Source organism: Periplaneta americana, chromosome 1 (genome assembly GCF_040183065.1).
Source record: "Periplaneta americana isolate PAMFEO1 chromosome 1, P.americana_PAMFEO1_priV1, whole genome shotgun sequence".
Taxonomy (NCBI): domain Eukaryota; kingdom Metazoa; phylum Arthropoda; class Insecta; order Blattodea; family Blattidae; genus Periplaneta; species Periplaneta americana.
The window spans coordinates 11,832,501-11,854,068 of record NC_091117.1 but is presented as its reverse complement, the minus strand read 5'-3'; the positions used below and the strand labels follow the sequence as shown (position 1 = coordinate 11,854,068).

Sequence of the window (21,568 nt, the reverse complement as noted above, 5' to 3'; positions counted from 1 at the left end):
TTTTCTACTGTAGAGCTATTCAGAGTCGAAATTCAGCGTGGTCGAGGAATGGCAGACATGTTTTGCCTAGAGTGGCTCTCTTAGGGACAGGATTTGTAAAGTGCCGTAAATCGACGACACGAGTTCTATAACTCTACTTCTCTCCTGGAGGAAGCAATGCTAATGTTTCATCACTCTTTAAAATCCATAGTCCTCGTGATTCCCCTTTTTGATGAACTGCAGATCTATTCTTGTCTAATATATAATGAAACAGAGAGACATTGAGATTGATGTTAGGTTATTTGACCGAAATTTGACAACTGAAATCATATTTTGTAATTCTTCAGAGTGACAATTTCTTTTAGATGGAAAATGGATTTTCAGTGGAGTGCATTATTTATTCAGTTTAAGATTAAGAGTTGTTTTTCAGAACTATTAAAAATTTGTGGATTTTATTTTTCATTTCCTGTCTCCAATTCAAATATTTAAAATGATTTTCAATCATAGGGAGTGTAGTGATTAAATGAAACAGATTGTTACCCACTTCTGTAAAGGGACTGCTCCTTATACAGTACAAAAACCACTTCTCGTCTAACAAATTCCAGCGAATGAAAAATGTTTAATACGAGACAAGCGTTAAAATGGCTTTTGTAAGTAGAGATTCTTACGAAGTGAGGTCACAGCCCGAGTGAACTTCGAGCAAAATAAAATCATGTTTAGACAGCAGTTCGTCCGTGTTGGTAAATAGACAATTCCCCAGACTTCTCCACTGCTGTATTCCCGCTCACTGTAATAGTGAAACTTCAACACAAGTAGCGGTATAGCTAAGTAGGAGAGCATACAATTACGGATAGTGAGGTCCTTGATTCAAGCCCGGGTGTATCCTAATTTGGTATAATTACATTTATTTTTAATTGATTCATATAGTTATCAATAAAATAATTGTTGAAGCCGTTTATTTAAATTGTGTACATTTCTTAAGCAAAATCACTCATTTTTCAAAATAGGCCTGCAATTGTTTGAACCGCTTTACGTGAGGACATCGTAGAATCGCCCATTGTCCTTTTTTCACCCTTTTGTCCTCGAAAGGCATTTCAGCAGCTAGTTACCCTGAGCAAGGATTCCTCCAAAGGGAAATAAAGGCATGGGTTTGTTTTCGTAGATTTTCGGCATGTAAATAATTATAGTCCCGTCGCTCTAATTTTTGGCAGCCAATCACGTTGCAGGTCGGCGTGTGCGTCTTGTGATTCGCTGATGAAGACGTTATTCATATCTTAAGGCTCGATAAATACTTAATATAATCGCCCGCCATTTTGGCTCTTTCGTTGGCGTTCGCAGAAGGCACACGAAGACGTTATTTGCCGCTCAATTATTTGCTGAATTACAGTGCGTTTGATTTATTATCATAGGAGCTACGACATGATAATGTTTAACGGTGTGATAGATTCCTCGTATGGTAGCTCGGCAACGAAAGAACAAAAATGGCGAACGATACTACCTACCTAGACTTTATAGAGTTTTCACTTCATAAGACGTAAGCAAAGAGGAGGAGTCACGCCGGGAATAACAGCGTCGCGACTATAGAGCCCTGATCCTAATAGAGGGATGCAAGCAAAAAGTCTGCCACATGTCACCCACGTTATATTTTCATGTTGAAAAAAATAAGATCTGAAGTTGAAGTAACCGTTAAATAAAACACTAATACTATACAAACAAGTAAATTCACATCCATTGTTAACCATTTATCCAGTTTGTATCCTCATTTCCAGGACTTTTACTAAAGCATCTGAAAAAAAAAATAATAAAATCCAGGAACAATTAGGTTATAGCTCTGTGCGCCATATTTTAAAATTTGGGGTTATTTTTTTCTATAGCACGGCTTAAATATATTCATATCTCAAAATTTAACCAGAATATGGCACCAAACACCACAAGATGCATTAATATAAAGAGGTTTTCTCCCTACCCGCGGGGAATTCACTCTCCCGTCTACCGGACGAAAACGTTGTGATTCCCGTCACGCGAAAGCAGTAATTGGCGGGCGGGTGAACGAGTGAACAATATGTGTTATTCATAGACTAATTCTCACCACAGGGAAGCTATATGAGGCAGTCTGGCGCCAGGCACGTTGCATACATAATTATATTTACTACCGCAAAAAAAAAAAAATTGTCACCATAGAAACAGAGCGCTATTACTGTTAATCTTATACAGGAACATCATTTTATTTTTACTTCAATTTTTAGTGTACCTGAGTTTTTTAATGTACTTCACTCCCACCCCTTCTACTAATGAAGTTCCAACTGTCCCCCAGACAGAATCAAGGCCGCATATAGTAAACAGCACTGAGGTAGTGAGTATAGTACGTTCTAGAAATATGTTCGCCTTTTCCAGTGACGAAAGAGCTTTCAGTATTGAATCATATTTTCGCACAGGTACTGTCCGTTTGCCTACGTCGCATCCCGATTTCTCCCACCTGCTTCTGCTCGCCCCTCTGTAAAGGCTAGTGGCTGGGCTGTCTTAGCTCTTTTCTGAAAACATTAATTTCTGTTAGGAATTGGACGTCTACGTAATATTATACAATTGTTTGAAATAACTTAAATAAAAGGGCCTCGTTAAGTAATTAACTTTCACGTGATTTCCCCCCTTTCTACGATCCTGCGGCATAATCACTTGGACGGACAGTAGATAGCATGTCTGAGTAATTTTATCTGTGCGGGTCGGGCAGAAGTGAAGATTGAATTTACAGTACGTAAGGTACTCTTTTATAGAGTAGGTACAGAATTATTTCAACATGAGTTACTAGTACGAAGGACGAAACTGGCAATTGGAATTAGGTACAATAGTCTATAGTGCGATAATATACACATTAGAACTGAATCCTGTATCGAAATGAACGGCCACCATTTTCAAAAATGTGTTTAAATATCCATATTATGATTATTTTTCAATTTAACTTCATTCTCTGTATTGTACGCTAATGTGCTGTAGACAGTATAATATACACTGCATAATGAATACGTCCACATGGACAGCTCAGTTCGTGAGTAAAAACACTCATTGTTAATACTGTACTTTATTTTGATTGAACAAAAACCTAATGAAAATTATCAAACTCAAACGCGTGATATTTCCTAGTTTACGTAAATGGATGAACTACTTTTCTTCCCTCCTATACCTAGTAAAGTGATTTGTATGTATATTACGCCAGTATCATCGGACTCCAGTCGTGGAAGGGGGTAGCAAACGGCGTTGATCTAAAGGTATAGCCAGGTTAATATTAAAAATGTTAGTAAAAATAAAATGATGTCCCTGTATAATATAGTAGGCTATGAAACGTGCGATAAAGTTGTTTTATTGCACAATCGCGGCCTTGTAACTGTAACTGTGTTCAGAAAAGGCTTTTCATACGCAAAATTGTTTTAAAAAAGCGCCACTTTTGTGATAGTGAACAAACAATATTTACAAAAACATTTTTTATTTAGATAATCTGTGTATGCTATTTCAGTTAACATTTTTCTGATATAAGAAACGAAGCTATAAAAAGAAATTCGAACAAATTTTGATTTTTATTATTTCCTTTTTAAAATTATCCTTAAACATTTATAGGCAAATTATTAAATTTCACACATGCGTCATTCCCGGCTTAATTGACTCACAAAGTCGGCCTTGTTGGCAAGTTGGTATAGCGCTGGCCTTCTATGCCCGAGGTTGCGGGTACGATCCCGGGCCAGGATGATGGCATTTAAGTGTGCTTAAATGCGACAGACTCATGTCAGTAGATTTACTGGCATGTAAAAGAACTCCTGCGGGACAAAATTCCGGCATCACCGGCGACGCTGATATAACCTCGGCAGTTGCGAGCGTCGTTAAATAAAACATAACATTTCGATAACATTTGACTCACAATTATAGAATATGAACAAAATCCATCTAGTAGTTCAGAAGAAATCTTACACTAAAACGGAATGAATTCAAAAACCACTTTTAAACCTGTATGCCCGTGTAGTTTTCTATTTTTTTTTTTGCAGTAGCGTAATATTGAGAAATTAAAAATAGACTAATTTATTTCAGTGAACCGGAGGATAGATGACAAGTGTCAGTTTTTACGTTGGAGGTCCAAGTTCTAATTCTGTCGAGTCCAATCTGCATTTGTGATGGACAAAGCGATGCTTTCTAGAATATGCCATTAGGAAAATTCAGGATAACAGAGAGGGTTTGGAATTGAACGGGTTACATCAGCTTCTTGTCTATGCGGATGACGTGAATATGTTAGCAGAAAATCCACAAACGATTAGGGAAACCACGGAAATTCTACTTGAAGCAAGTAAAGCGATAGGGTTGGAAGTAAATCCTGAAAAGACTAAGTATATGATTATGTCTCGTGACCAGAATATTGTACGAAATGGAACTATAAAAATTGGAGATTTTTCCTTCGAAGAGGTGGAAAAATTCAAATATCTTGAAGCAACAGTAACAAATATAAATGACATTCGGGAGGAAATTAAACGCAGAATAAATATGGGAAATGACTGTTATTATTCGGTTGATAAGCTTTTGTCATCTAGTCTGCTGTCAAAGAATCTGAAAGTTAGAATTTATAAAACAGTTATATTGCCGGTTGTTCTGTATGGTTGTGAAACTTGAACTCTCACTTTGAGAGAGGAACAGAGATTAAGGGTGTTTGAGAATAGGGATGAAGTTACAGGAGAATGGAGAAAGTTACACAACGCAGAGCTGCACGCATTATATTCTTCACCTGACATAATTAGGAACATTAAATCCAGACGTTTGAGATGGGCAGGACATGTAGCACGTATGGGCGAATCCAGAAATGCATATATGGAGTGTTAGTTGGGACGCCGGCGGGAAAAAGACCTTTGGGGAGGCCGAGACGTAGATGGGAAGATAATATTAAAATGGATTTGATGGTAGAGACTGGATTAATCTTGCTCAGGATAGGGATCAATGGCGGGCTTATGTGAGGGCGGCAATGAACCTCCGGGTTCCTTAAAAACCAGTAAGTAAGTAAAGGAGATGTTTTGGGGTCAAATTTCTCGGGGTACTCCCGTTTCCTCTACCACATTCCATCAATTCTCCATCGTTCACCAGTAAGTTGTTCGCAAAGTCGTAGGCCTACTGCAACTGCTCAGAGATTTGATACAGTAGACGAAAAAATGACCCTCGGATTTGTCGGTGTGAACACAACACTAACTTCCCGAAATGTGTGTCTCGTTCACTCGGATGGCACATTTATCCCCGCGGAACACGAGCACATTCTCTCACGAAATCGTTCAGCGTAGACACATCGACCCACTTGTTCGCTGCTTGCACCAGCGTTGAAGTCACTCACCTGTGCGTGTGAAAAGCGTTCTTCTTCTGTAGTAGCGCGTCTGGTCGCCGTGATGGGGGAGCTTCAAGTGAAGCCTCCGCACCTTGAACTTGTCTATTTAAGAGATGACCCACTTTTCCGCGACTCGCCGCGTGGAGGGGGCAGTGGAGATGATTTGGAATCCAGCGGTTGGTTCTGCGAGAGCGAAAGGTTCAGGGTCGGGGCTTTTGATATTATGGATTTTGATAAAACTGAAAATTCAAACCTTATGATATTTATAATTTTAAATTTCTAAGTCTCTGAGATGTTGTGAGTATCAAAACAGGTATTTCGCTCTTCTGTATGCAAGGGCAGCTTCCAGGGTTATTGACTGCTGCACCGCTAAGTTGTGTGTCCATAACAGTGTAGGTGCAATACAAACAAGAACGCTGCTGTGTTGTTATTCATGTGTGAATTTCAGGTCCGTTCGGTCACTGTATCGCATTACATTTGGGTCATTCTGGTCCAACTTTATGATTAAGATGTCAAAATAGTTTTTTGTTCGTGTAGTTAATAGAAATAACCCTGTCAAATGTTGTAGGCCTACTTTCTTATCACCATCATCATCATCATCATCATTATCATCATCTTCCATCTAATCCAGCGTTTCTCAAACTTTTTTGAAGTAGGGACCACTTTTTAAGTCAGAACAGTTCCGCGGACCACCTTACTCTTGTTCCCTTCGAAAGCAAATTTATCATTTTTGTAGCATATTTTAATACCACTATACTTATATTTTGGAACTTTCAAGTTAAAGAAACGATAAAAAAAATTTGTTCCTCCATTCACTATTTGAGTCGCTTGAGAAACTTCTTGCCCCAGCAACTAAAACTTACCCTAGTACAAACCCTAGTAATGCCGCACTTCGATTATTGTAACGTTTTGTTAAGTGACCTAAGTTCTGAACTGTCATTCAAGTTACAGCGAACTCAGAATATGTGCGTCAGATACGTGTGCAACATCCCACGATATGATCACATATCGCCGTCCTTCGCAAGTCTTTCGTGGCTCCGGCTTAAAGAACGCAGAACTTTACACTCTTTGTCTTTACTCTTTCGAATTCTGCACACCTTAACACCAAATTACCTTTCGTCTCGTTTCTCTTATCTATACTCTAACCACGACATAAATACCAGATCACTTATCTGTGGCACGCTAAGTATACCTCTTTATAGAACATCTTTTTATTCATCATCTTTTACAGTATCCACCTCGCGTCAATGGAATTCCTTGTCACAAAGTATTAGGGGCTGCAAGACAATAAACACCTTTAAGAACAGCTTAAAAGATAACCTTATTAGCATTTCACTCCAATCATACTGATTTAAACTATCACTGACTACATTGTTACTTCTTTCTTTAGACATCATCCTGATAGTGCTGTATTTTCAAAATTGTCTCATAATAATCTCTCTCTATTATCTAATATTATTTGAAATATATTAACATTCTATGTATTTTAGCTTAATTCTGCTACACAGTTTATTTCAGTGTTTAATTAATAGTTCATAGTATTTTGTTGTTTAACTCGTAAATAACTCTTGTATACATGTAACTCTCATCTAAATCAAATTGTTGAATTCTTTGTAAAGTTCATGCATATGTGTATACACTTTTTGCTGGTTGAGTGGAAGAGAAGGCCTTACGGCCTTAACTCTGCCAGCTAAAATAAATAATAATAATAATTATTATTATTATTATTATTATTATTATTATTATTATTATTATTTTAAAAATGAATTAAGATTCGGTACTTTGGTCCTCTGTTATGAATTCAGGTGGTCCCTGGCTGGGTTACAGGCGCGGCACCAGATGTGCAGGGTAAAGATGTCGAGAAACACCACGTATATAGTGCTTTAAATCCCCCTTTTGTTGCTGAGAGTAGACTGGGAACTCGATAGATGGGTAGGGTAATAAATTTCATAAAATGTCTGTACTGGGAGAAAAACTGAAATTTGATTGCCATGTGTCATTTTCAAACTCTGAGTTTTAAGATACAGCGTGATACGCAATTCGTTCGAATTTTATTTTTTTTCTTCTTTCTTTTTTGAAGGACCACAAGGGCAGACCTCGAGGACCACAAGTGGTCCGCGGACCATAGTTTGAGAAACGCTGATCTAAGCTATACAGGGTGAACCTGAAGTCTACCGACAAATTTGTAGCAGTTATGTAGTGCACTTAAAACTAGACAATCTGATGTAGGAAACTAATAGAAACTAATTTTATTGTTCGCAGAATAATAAAGTTTTAATATTCTTGTTTGAAAGCTGCTTGCGCTTTATTTTCTAAATTTAAGCAATTAACACAATTATTTAAACAAATCGAAATGATAGGTAGGACAATCTGTTTTCCGCGAGCGAATCGAAAGGGGGTCCGCGGAAACAAGATATGTTTTCAAATGATATTTTAGTTAAACATAATTTTATAATTTTATTAATTAATTATTCTAATTCTTATGATATTTCTACGTACAATATATGATGTAGGAACATTATATTAACTAGATGTTAATAGTAGAAATAAAATATTTTAGTTAATTTCAATTTATTAGGCCATTAGAGATACAGTAATAGGTTTCGTCACAGATATATTGAAAAAGATATAATACATATTTTGAAAAAGAAATACGAAACAGTAACATTTAATTAAAACAATGAAAACACGAAATATTTTGAAAACTCTAACAATTCATGAAAACGCTTCTTCCTTAATATAATAATTGTAACTAAAACAATGTCATACAAATTTGTGTTGTAAAACTCACAAACAGAATAAAAAGGATCATTTAATAACCAGTTATAAAATCTAGTTTTAAAGCTATTGATTGGTAACTTATAATATTGACTGGGACGCTTATTATATAATTTCATCCGCATAATAGAAAAATTTGTATTATTCTTATGTAATCTACAGTACGAAATATTAATTTGTTCACTATTTCTAATTTAATGATAATGTATATTGGCCATTAGTGAGTGAATCACTGTCGATATTATGTCAAGTGTAAAGTACTAGATCATATATATACAAATTCATGACTGTTAATAACTGTGATTGTCTGAAAAGTCATCGACAATGTTCAAGATAGTTCGATTCACATAAAATTCTAATAGCTTTCGTTTGCAAAATCAAGACACTTCCAGTTTTGGTACCATTTCCCCAGAAAATTAAGGCATATCAGATTATCGATTGAAAGAAAGAAAAGTAGGCACATCTTAAATAATTTTGAGAATCGCAAGTCACTAGCTTCTTTAAGGCCCGTAACACACTTGAAGAGTTTTCGCTAGCGAGAAATGTGTTGCGAGAAAGAGGCGAAGAGCCTTCCTCCACACACTTATCGAGTTCTCGCTATCACAGATCACATCTCGCTATGAATTATCTATGCACTGCCTTTATGCAGAAAGCATTTTTCTGATTATAGTAATCACTCGTTGGGGGAAATATTATAGGTTATGTATTTACGTATATTGTCGTACTTAAATATATAACCTGTAAGTATATTGTCGTACTTTACAAATTACGTACGAATACTATGTTGAATCTGAGTATTCAGATGATGAGGAAATGGAGTTACATGAACATATTTTGTTAATGAAAAGAAAAAGTAGGCCTAAAATTAACGCCAGAAATATATGAAAATCACATTGTATCTTACGAAAATAAGGGCCAGTTTTGGACACTGGTTTCGATTTAGGCGTTATTTCAGGTTGACTGGACCACAGTTTTTGCCATTCATGATATGATAGAGAATTCTTTGCTATGTTCTGATTAAAATTATGTAAACTGTTAAGACATATAGATACATTATTTGAAATGTTTAATTAATACTATTAAATCTCATCAAAATAAAATATGGCCCTATTTATTTTCAGACAATCTGATATTTGTCTCCAGATTTCGTCCTTAAGTTTCGTGTTTTTATAGTTTTCATCCCGTGTAGGAATCATATAAATAGGCCTACGGGTAACATCGTACAAGTTCGATAACTTTCTGACTGCAATTATCAGCCATCTTTCCTCATTTTCAAATAAAAACAATACAATTCATCGCCACCTGTGATATCTTTTTCTACATTCAGTCGTCATTAAGGGTGCCATTCATAGACATTTCGCAGCACGCGCTACGAGCGTACTAAGCTAGCCCCGGCTATCCACTGGTTACTAGTACAGAATTCAAATCATATCCTATCGCTAACACTGGTTTATGAATACGAAAAACGCTGATCATCCACCGGAAGCCCGCGCTAAAAATGTCTATGAATACGGCCCAAAGAGTATAAACGTCAAACATCTTTGATAAATGTGTCAAGAAAATTCGCTGAGCTACAGATTTCAGCGAGAACCTTGCACGAGGTTTTTGCCTCGAACGAGAATCTCTTCCAGTGTGTGGACGTCCATTTGAATCCATGTTATCAATTTTTTAATTTTCTCGCAACACATTTCTCGCTAGCGAAAACTCTTCAAATGTATTACGGGCCTAACAAATATAAAAGTCTTGATAACTTTGTGTATACATATTCGATATGTTTATTCCATGCTAAACTGGAGTCTATAAAAATTCCTGGAAATGTTGTATAGTTTTGTCTGTTGTCCTTATTTACTAGACGATTTAGGCTAAAAGTTATGTTGATCATCTTTTCTTTCTTAAATAAGAAGCCATTAGATTCAAACCATAAAACCATCTGTGATAGAATATCGTTGTTAAAAGCATATGATTCATTCAGAGCAGAGCTAAGACATAGGAAAGTAGTGTGTCTCCTTGAACATGTCGTTACCAGGATGCAAAGCCGCCGTTTAAAACAATACGGGAGATCACACGAGAAGAGACACACATCCAGATCCGTAAGTTTGCTCTCTTGCTGGGAATCGATCCCACATCGTCTGGATTTGCACCTAGAATCTCAACCGCTCAGGCCATAGGGAAGAACTAGATTAACTTTATGTAGCAAGAAATACAAAAGTCATACAGAAAGAGTGGAGCATACCCTCCTTCAACCATCAGCTTACAGATATCAGCCATCTGGAGGAGAAAGGAACGTGCGACAATCGAGAAGATGCTGGAATGAAACGCAACATATTGAGGTCGGAGCTAGAGAATTTTCTAATCCGTAAAGTTGCTCATGACTGCGTATTACCGTATTCTATCATCATCGTCTTCAACTTCATGCATTAAATCTTCAGGTTGTCGTTTATTCAAGTATCTCCAAAGACTGTTTTAAAACACCGAGTTATATATATATCATTATATTTCCATAGGTAATGCCACGAGAGCCTACTGCAACATCGCATCTCATATATAGGATAGTCTAATCCAATGGCGGGCATTCCTGCGGCATTGCCGCAGTGATGCCAGACCTCAGCGAAGCATCAAACTTACCCCCTACCTTCTCCTTCCCCCCACTCCATTAAAATACTGTGCGTGTACGTGGCGGATTATACTGGACTGCTGTACTTTGGAGCTTCATTAGTGATACAATGTCTTTCGCAGAATCATATGAATCGAGAGGATATCACACTTACAAGAAAGGCGGTTCTTTCATTTCTCATGTTTAGGATCAGTTACAAATATTCAGGACGCGAACTTAAATATGTACATTCTTAAAATAGATCACCTGTTATACGAGTTCAAAGAACACAGATTCAGTGATTTTCAAAGGCTGGAGAAAGATTTCAATATTTTTGCCACTCCTTTTCATGTTTAAATTGAAAATGTTATCCCAGAATTGCAGTTAGAGGTACTGGATTTGCAGAATGATGGCTTCTTGAAAGCAGAATGTCAAGGTCTACTGGGAGCTAAAATTTTTTACAAGATATCCAGTACTACATATCCACTGCTTAGACAGTTTTCTTCAAAAATAATGAGTACCGTCATTTCCCATAACTATGGTCCTGAAACATAACTATTGTCCACGATATAACTATTCAAATTTTGTACTCCATAACGTAGTACCTCGTTTATCTATATTCTTGCTGTACTGTAGTTTGAATTCAAGTCACTGCAGCTATCTACGAACGGTCTATGTTACTTCTACAATGATCTTTGAATGGTTGTATCGTGGACCATAGTTGTGTTCCAGGACTACAGTTATGGGAAATGACGTATGTATTCATCAACCTACCAGTGCGAACAGCTGTTTTCTAAAATGAAATTTATAAAGTCCAGCCACAGATCCCGCTTAAGCGATGCTCATCTCCTTGCGCAACTGAAAATAGCATGCACAGATATAAATCCCAATTTCGAAAAAATTGCTTTGAAAAATGATTAATTAAATATCACGTGAATGGACTATTCTAATTACATATGGTAGGTAGGAGTGTAGTGGCGCAACAGTCTGTAAATCCGTCACTGCACTGTAGAGTGCAACCCCTCCCACAGTATGTAGTTTCCATTTAAATCCTGTCTTGTGGGTTGCGTTCATTTTGCCCGCCACTGGTCTAATCAAACAATCGTTTTCAACTTTCGGTCAAGCGATTTTTTCCCCACTCTGTATAATAAATATACAGAACGATCGATATAAACCTTTACAATTTTAATTACTTATAACTTCTGAACCAATAATAGCAAACGTATGCAATTTGTTCTGAATTACAGAATAACTGTGAGAGATTCCTTAGATTAAAATGTTGAAAATGTCTTCCACCTGCATCCATACACAACTGTACTCGTCGCACCATATTCCCTGACGTTCTCTGAAGTGGATTCTCGTCAATGTTGCTGATTTCATTCCTAATGCCCTCACGAAGTTCAGCAAGTAACCACGGTCTATTTTGATATGCTCTTTCCTTAAGATAGTCTTATAAGAAGTCCGGAGAGGTTAGGTCAGGTGACCTAGGAGGCCACAGATTTTTTTTAGATTAGGCGATTACCGAAAAAGCTAGCTATAAATTTCACAGAATCGTTAGACGTATGACATGAATAGCCTGTCTCCTGGCTCTATCGGCGCAGATTTCTTTAGTGGGTTCACTAAACGTCCTCAAACATCAACACAATTTTGACTCATTGCAGGTCTGTGTTCACCATTCTCGCTGAGGAGCGAGCCAGTTGTCTCCAGCTTTCTTGCCATCGATAAAATTGTTGGCCTGGTTGGAACATTGCGCACATTGAATTATCTTCGTAATGCCCGTTGTGTTTGAATCAAGGAATTTGTCTTCCAATACGTTTTCACAATAAAAACACGCTGACGAATTGAGAACTGCATGTTCGTGTTATGACTAGAGACTGCGAACCACAGTCTAGTATATACAGTCACGAAGCTCAATACGTAGTAAATATGCATCCATAGATAGTTGCTAACCACTAGGATCGCTAGTATCGCCTCAGGCAACAATGGATTACCAATATAGATTCTACCAGAGCCACAGAGATCATTAAACTCAATTTCAAGTTTATATTAGCTTCCAAAGGGACATTGTATAGGGGTACCAATATAGATTCTACCAGAGCCACAGAGATCATTAAACTCAATTTCAAGTTTATATTGGCTTCCAAAGGGAAATTGTATAGGGGTACCAATATAGATTCTACCAGAGCCACAGAGATAATTAAACTCAATTTCAAGTTTATATTAGCTTCCAAAGGGAAATTGTATAGGGGTACCAATATAGATTCTATCAGAGCCACAGAGATCATTAAACTCAATTTCAAGTTTATATTAGCTTCCAAAGGGAAATTGTATAGGGGTACCAATATAGATTCTACCAGAGCCACAGAGATCATTAAACTCAATTTCAAGTTTATATTGGCTTCCAAAGGGAAATTGTATAGGGGTACCAATATAGATTCTACCAGAGCCACAGAGATCATTAAACTCAATTTCAAGTTTATATTAGCTTCCAAAGGGAAATTGTATAGGGGTACCAATATAGATTCTACCAGAGCCACAGAGATCATTAAACTCAATTTCAAGTTTATATTAGCTTCCAAAGGGAAATTGTATAGGGGTACCAATATAGATTCTACCAGAGCCACAGAGATCATTAAACTCAATTTCAAGTTTATATTAGCTTCCAAAGGGAAATTGTATAGGGGTACCAATATAGATTCTATCAGAGCCACAGAGATCATTAAACTCAATTTCAAGTTTATATTAGCTTCCAAAGGGAAATTGTATAGGGGTACCAATATAGATTCTACCAGAGCCACAGAGATCATTAAACTCAATTTCAAGTTTATATTGGCTTCCAAAGGGAAATTGTATAGGGGTACCAATATAGATTCTACCAGAGCCACAGAGATCATTAAACTCAATTTCAAGTTTATATTAGCTTCCAAAGGGAAATTGTATAGGGGTACCAATATAGATTCTACCAGAGCCACAGAGATCATTAAACTCAATTTCAAGTTTATATTGGCTTCCAAAGGGACATTGTATAGGGGTACCAATATAGATTCTACCAGAGCCACAGAGATCATTAAACTCAATTTCAAGTTTATATTGGCTTCCAAAGGGAAATTGTATAGGGGTACCAATATAGATTCTACCAGAGCCACAGAGATCATTAAACTCAATTTCAAGTTTATATTGGCTTCCAAAGGGAAATTGTATAGGGGTACCAATATAGATTCTACCAGAGCCACAGGGATCATTAAACTCAATTTCAAGTTTATATTAGCTTCCAAAGGGACATTGTATAGGGGTACCAATATAGATTCTACCAGAGCCACAGAGATCATTAAACTCAATTTCAAGTTTATATTGGCTTCCAAAGGGAAATTGTATAGGGGTACCAATATAGATTCTACCAGAGCCACAGAGATCATTAAACTCAATTTCAAGTTTATATTGGCTTCCAAAGGGAAATTGTATAGGGGTACCAATATAGATTCTACCAGAGCCACAGGGATCATTAAACTCAATTTCAAGTTTATATTGGCTTCCAAAGGGAAATTGTATAGGGGTACCAATATAGATTCTACCAGAGCCACAGGGATCATTAAACTCAATTTCAAGTTTATATTAGCTTCCAAAGGGAAATTGTATAGGGGTACCAATATAGATTCTACCAGAGCCACAGGGATCATTAAACTCAATTTCAAGTTTATATTGGCTTCCAAAGGGAAATTGTATAGGGGTACCAATATAGATTCTACCAGAGCCACAGAGATCATTAAACTCAATTTCAAGTTTATATTGGCTTCCAAAGGGAAATTGTATAGGGGTACCAATATAGATTCTACCAGAGCCACAGAGATCATTAAACTCAATTTCAAGTTTATATTAGCTTCCAAAGGGAAATTGTATAGGGGTACCAATATAGATTCTACCAGAGCCACAGAGATCATTAAACTCAATTTCAAGTTTATATTAGCTTCCAAAGGGACATTGTAACTCATTAAAATTGTAAAGATTATATTGATCGCTCTGTAGTTCAACAAGTAATGTAGAAATGTACAATGGACTGCAAAAAAATTCCAAGTCGAAGTCGCTATCGATTTGAAATATCGTGTTACGAGCACTTCTCTTAGGAAGCAATAGAAATAGAGATACACAGAAGGCTTTGCATTCAATTTTAAGTTCTGTATCTGTATTTAAAGCAAAACTTTATATTTTCATATTTAAAATAAAATTGATACAGTATGAAACGTAACTGGCCGTATATATCGATTGTAACAATGACATCATCCATGGATAATAAGAAAGGCTGTGGAATATCATATGAAGAGTTCGCTGGAAAAACGATGAATGTCACATTTCTGTTAAGGATTAGATAATGATCTAATTGAGTCTATAACTGCAAGATGTAGTGCTGTTTCTATAGAAAATAAAGGAAAGGATTACTGTATTCGTGGTGATAATTCTCCTTTTTACCATTTTTCATAAGAACAACATTAAATTTCATAGTGATCCAATGAATTAGATAATGATATCAACCTTAACAAAACTGTGATATTCATCGTTTTTCCCGCGAACTCTCATATAATAAAAATAATAATAATAATAATAATAATAATAATAATAATACTTTATTGTCAAAACAAAGATAAGCTTACATATTGATTTTTTATATAAAAACACTCTATCACACCCAGTTACATACTCTGCTTAGAGGGCATTCCCACATAATTTTAAGACATTTTATTAAATAATAGAGTAAAAAGTAAAAAAAAAGAAGGAAAAAAGAAGAAGAAACAACACAGATATCACAATAATTGAACTTTACATTTTCTCTCTGTTTAAACAGCAATTTTTAATTGATTTTATGAAATAAGGAGCATTGGCAAATTGTATGTTTGGGAATTTATCTATTACCATGTTATAAAGCCTTGGACCGAAGTTGCTACTGTGATTACATGCTACAGTTGTGGTACATTTAGGAACTGCCAAGCATATGTTATCTGATCTTTTGGTTTTATATTTATGTGAATATAAAACTGCAGTTTCACTATTTTCGTGTAGTAGGCCTATTCTTATTATTTTTGTAAAATAAAAGTATATAAATAATTTAAAATCAATCCATATTAAATAATAACGTGAATATGTTATAAAAGTCGTTATTTACATGTTTTTGAAAAACTCATCTCAGGAAAATAGCTTTCCACCTCGCCATGTTTCTTAAAGTTCTCGGAAAACGATATAATTTCGTATCGGCGTTTCTTTTTCAATTCTGTACAGGTCCCAGAATTCAGTTCTCAGCAACAATTATGTATGTTATTATTATCTATGTTTTAAGTTAAAAAGAATTAAACAATTACCTATCCATGACTGTTTCTAAAGTTTCACCTGAGCTTCTGCAGTGCGAGCCATATTGTTTGAAGTTGCTTTAAGATCAAAAAAACAAACAAACTGCAGACAATAGGATCTTTACGCATGCGTGCGAACGCACCTGCTAGAAACGAGTCCTTCGGTAAACTGAATTAGCTGAAAACAGCATTGTCCATTGTAAAAACTTTCGTGGAAAGCAAAGCAAAGAAAGAACAACCTGAAAACTCGAGTTAATAAAAAGAGCGCGATTGTCAATTGTTGGAATGTACAAAGCGGCCAACTTATGAACATCCTAGACATTATCATTTCTTTGTACAGGCAGAGCTACTTTCTGAAGTCTTTTCTAAAATTGGACCGTGGCTATCAGAGGAGGAACTTTCTCAAAAGAATTCGAAAGTGAATATTGTCAGATGCGTAGTAAGTATCCCGTTGGAGGGCATTAATATCTGTATCATCACTTCCAGGTTTCATTTAACGAAGTGTACATTACCATTGTAACAATTCTTAAGGCCGATTTCACCAACATGTTCCTAATCCACGATTAACTAATTGTAATTTAACTTAAATACGGAAGTTAAATCATATTTAATTCGTTTGCATTTCACTAAATAAATACGCATTTAAAATAAAGTCAATTAATTTAATTCCCAATTAAATCATCACGGCCTTCGGAATCATAGTAAAATCGTAATTCCGAAGGCTATGTGCCCTGTCGATGTATGCAGTGACCTTCATAGTGAGTTCATTTGTTATATTACGACAATAAAATGGTCATAAACAGAGGTAACCTCAAAACATATTAAAATCATCGGATGGGCAGAATTTAGAAAAAAAGAAGAAATGTTGCAAATAAATAGAAATAGATTTCAATGCAAAAAATCTCATCGCAATGTCTTCAGCAATATTGAAGACAAAACGGGATGATATGAAAGTAGATATAAGAAAATATCATGCAACAAGCAAAATGGAAAGACTTAATGGATTTGCGCCATTCCAGTGCCTTGAAATGTAACATTAGGCTCACATGATACATCTGTTATTAATATTACTTCATTTGCCGTTATAAATGTATCATTTAAATAATATTATGAAGTACTTAACTATCAGCTGGAAATCCTAAATCACCTTCTGTACTATTCAAAATATGCAGTGCTTATTTTTTGCTTAGCCTAAACCGCAGTTGCAAATATTTTTCGTCCTCCATTAAAATAATATTCTCTTTCGGAAATTATCCTTGCCCGTCTTGGTAAGAAATCATCATTTTCAAATATCAAGTGGATCATTCTCCTCGCCATAATGAAAATTATTGTTGTTAATGCAGGATTAATTATTAAATGATCAAATATTGACTACTTAACTTAAATATAGGTTATTATTATTATTATTATTATTATTATTATTGCATCTCCAATGGGGGTTGGCCCTATTTTACAATTGTATGTTAGGGCTATAGTTTTACACAAAAAGATAAGCATAAAGAGAAATGGAAAAGAAAATTAAATTAGCTTACGCGATGTAAACACAACATAAACAATCCGTAAATTAGGCATTGCGATTGCAAAACAAACATCAGGCATCAATTTGAGACATACAAACACATTAACAACACACATACGTAACACTTCTATAATACAAATATGCAGCTTTCCGTACCATTCATCATAAATTAATACACAATAGTCACACAAACACAATCTGTAATTACGACATTGCGACGACATCAAGCATCCGTTACAACACATACACTTCAACATAGTAACCACACTTTTAAAAGTTACAAATTTGGCTCCAAGAAGAATAACTAGGACACTGTTACTAATTACTATTCTTCTACAAGATGTTAAATACATATGTAATAAATCTGTGAAATTCCAATAATAGCTTAAAGACCAATTTGTAAATGCATCGTTCCTGTAAGTGTCAATTAAAAGAATTTAAGTGAAATTAAAGTTAAATAAGTTTAGTTCAATTCCTTATTGAAACTGCAATAAATAATCCAAATAATAAATATAAATGTAAGATATAAAAGACATACAAACACGCAATAAAAAACAAATAGAATAAAAATAAATACTAAAAGAACATTATCCCCTAATTACCTTATTCGCTCAGTGTTAATACTACTCATTATAACACTAATAAATAACACTTCCCCTTATTTCCTCCGCCCCCTCCCCCTCGGCTAGTTCCTCCCTCAGCTGTCGAACTTTTGCCATAAATTTTCCCACACTGTCACAGAATTTAGCGTTATTTAATGTATCGTATGTTGCCAAGTGTCCCCTGCTAGACGTAATGAAGGACTCTGGCAGGAATCAAGCTAATACCTACTGTATATGTATACACGAAAGGCAAATGTTAATCGTTGTGTAATATCTTACAGAGTAAATTAATTTCAATTCACACGCATGTATAGGGTGAATCGTAAGTAATGCCATTAATTATTCTTTGAGATATAAAAAAAACGTTTAATACAGTTTTGCTCGTTTTTGCTTTCTTTCAGGGATAAAAATTGTTTTGTATGAAACATTACGGTCCAATTGTATGAAACTCCCTGACTAAAGATCAACTTTGATCGAAGATCGGAAAGTGAACCGAGTTCAGACAATTCTTCTATTGTATAAAACTTTTCTGCGATCAAATTACCTTGGTTCAAATGCAATCTAAGTTCACGTGAAAAGGATTTGGCAACATCACATAAACAGGTGAAGTATGTGATGCGCGGGCCATGTTGTACAGGTTTGTTCAGTGTTGCCAATTTAACGACTTTAACTTTTTTTCAACGACAATTTCTTTTAACTTTTATATTGCTTAAATAGGGATTTAGCGACCTTTCTAGCACCCCATAGTGACAAAATTTAATCTTCCTTTGTTGATAATGAGAAATCTAGCGACTTTACAACTACTTTTTGGCGACTTTCCGTACACTCTATTGGAGACACTGGTTTGTTTTGTGCATTGTAAATAATGGCGGACAATAAGAAGAAGGTTGACCGTTCTCCAAGTTGTTATCATGTTATGGTGTTTGATACTGCTAAACATAATAAAGCTTTATAAAACGACAATTTTCGTTTAGTAATACAGTTAATTGAAAATTTGTGAATGTACAGCCATTAATAATAATGGTTGTTATAAACATAATGTAATTATAGGTTATGTTATTTGATACTGCTGAACACGATAGAGCCTTATAAAATATAAGGTGGTTTGTGTATTAAGACAAGAAATTGGAAATATATATATATATATATATATATAAATGTACCTACCATATGTATTAATATTAATAATAATGGCTATTCTTTTTGCACAGTCTGCCACTCGTATATTTCAAACAGAAAAGAAATAACTAAACTTGGATCATCTAACTTAATCGGAGAAATTTCTTCAGTCAAAGTTGACTTTAGTTTAAGACAAATTAATCTCAGATTAGACTTTATACAACACAGAATTCCAAGTTCAGCTAGAAACGAGGATCAATTTAACCTCTGATCTAAGATTAAATGGTTTATACATTCGGCCCTCTATAGCTTATTTTGGGAAAGCCGTTTGATTTAATTCCCAGAATGCTCAGTCAATTTAAGAGAGCAGTATATTATAATAAATGATTGAAAGAATTTTAGTTTTGTCCTTTAAGTATGCAAAAATTTGATCCGAACAAATGTAACTTATCATTCTGCAAAGGAATTTTAAAATGTAACATTTATTCGGATCGTATTTCTACATATTTAAGAAATATACGCCATTTCAATTTGTATAAGAAAATTATGATAACCAGGCAACACTGACTGTCTGAGAGAAGTTGATATCTTGGCAGAACGAAGTTCATAAAACATTCGGATGCTGGTTTGTTGCTAGATCACAGGCATTCAAAAGTGCATGAGCTTGCAAATGCATGTAGGTTCATCGACTCCTTTTCTTTGCCCAGGGCCATTGCTTAGTTCTGCAAGAGGTGAAGTCAAGGACAGGATAATGAAACAACATTAAACCCGCAAGGAAAAAGTACCAGGAAATAGACACGAGAAATCATTCATTAAAGCACTGTGTACGTGGAAGCTACGAAATGCAGTTGCTTACGAGTATCAGATTGTGTTAACGTTAGGGCTTCCCAGCAGGACGTCACTACTAAGAAGTGCTTTTGAGTATGACCCAGATTGACAACTTTGCTGGAAGTCAGTGCTGCCAATCCAGATGACTTCAAAATCCCTATATTTAAGAGACTTATCGCTCCTAAATGAAAAAAAAAATTATACTTAATATTAATATGCATCATTCCCTGATAAATTGACCCGTAGACATTGAATAAGAAATAAAATCCGTCTAATAGTTCACTAGAAATCGCTATACACAGACAGACTAGTACTAAAATTATTATATTTCATGTACATCATTCGCTGATAAATTGACTCGATACTGAATATGAACAAAATCCGTCCAATAGTTTAGTAGAAATCGCTGTACACAGACAGACTAGTACTAAAATTATTATATTTCATGTACATCATTCCCTGATAAATTGACTCGTAGATACTGAATATGAACAAAATCCGTCCAATAGCTTAGTAGAAATCGCTGTACACAGACAGACTAGTACTAGAATTATTATATTTCATGTATATCATTCCCTGATAAATTGACCCGTAGATACTGAATATGAACAAAATCCGTCCAATAGTTTAGTAGAAATCGCTGTACACAGACAGACTAGTACTAAAATTATTATATTTCATGTACATCATTCCCTCATAAATTGACTAGTAGATACTGAATATGAACAAAATCCGTCCAATAGTTTAGTAGAAATCGCTGTACACAGACAGACTAGTACTAAAATTATTATATTTCATGTACATCATTCCCTGATAAATTGACTCGTAGATACTGAATATGAACAAAATCCGTCCAATAGCTTAGTAGAAATCGCTGTACACAGACAGACTAGTACTAAAATTATTATATTTCATGTATATCATTCCCTGATAAATTGACCCGTAGATACTGAATATGAACAAAATCCGTCCAATAGTTTAGTAGAAATCGCTGTACACAGACAGACTAGTACTAAAATTATTATATTTCATGTACATCATTCCCTGATAAATTGACTCGTAGATACTGAATATGAACAAAATCCGTCCAATAGCTTAGTAGAAATCGCTGTACACAGACAGACTAGTACTAGAATTATTATATTTCATGTATATCATTCCCTGATAAATTGACCCGTAGATACTGAATATGAACAAAATCCGTCCAATAGTTTAGTAGAAATCGCTGTACACAGACAGACTAGTACTAAAATTATTATATTTCATGTACATCATTCCCTCATAAATTGACTAGTAGATACTGAATATGAACAAAATCCGTCCAATAGTTTAGTAGAAATCGCTGTACACAGACAGACTAGTACTAAAATTATTATATTTCATGTATATCATTCCCTGATAAATTGACCCGTAGATACTGAATATGAACAAAATCCGTCCAATAGTTTAGTAGAAATCGCTGTACCCAGA

General features: G+C 35.3%; 1 protein-coding gene across 1 annotated transcript in view; it reads right to left on the bottom strand.

Annotated features, from left to right (window-relative positions):
- The window catches only part of LOC138705842 (uncharacterized), a 51,652-nt gene extending 46,138 nt beyond the window's left edge, over positions 1-5,514 (bottom strand). The window contains exon 1 of the mRNA XM_069834554.1: positions 5,333-5,514. The gene's annotated coding sequence lies outside the window, so the exon portion shown is untranslated. The remainder of the gene's footprint in view (positions 1-5,332) is intronic.
- Between the last annotated feature and the right edge of the window lie 16,054 nt (positions 5,515-21,568).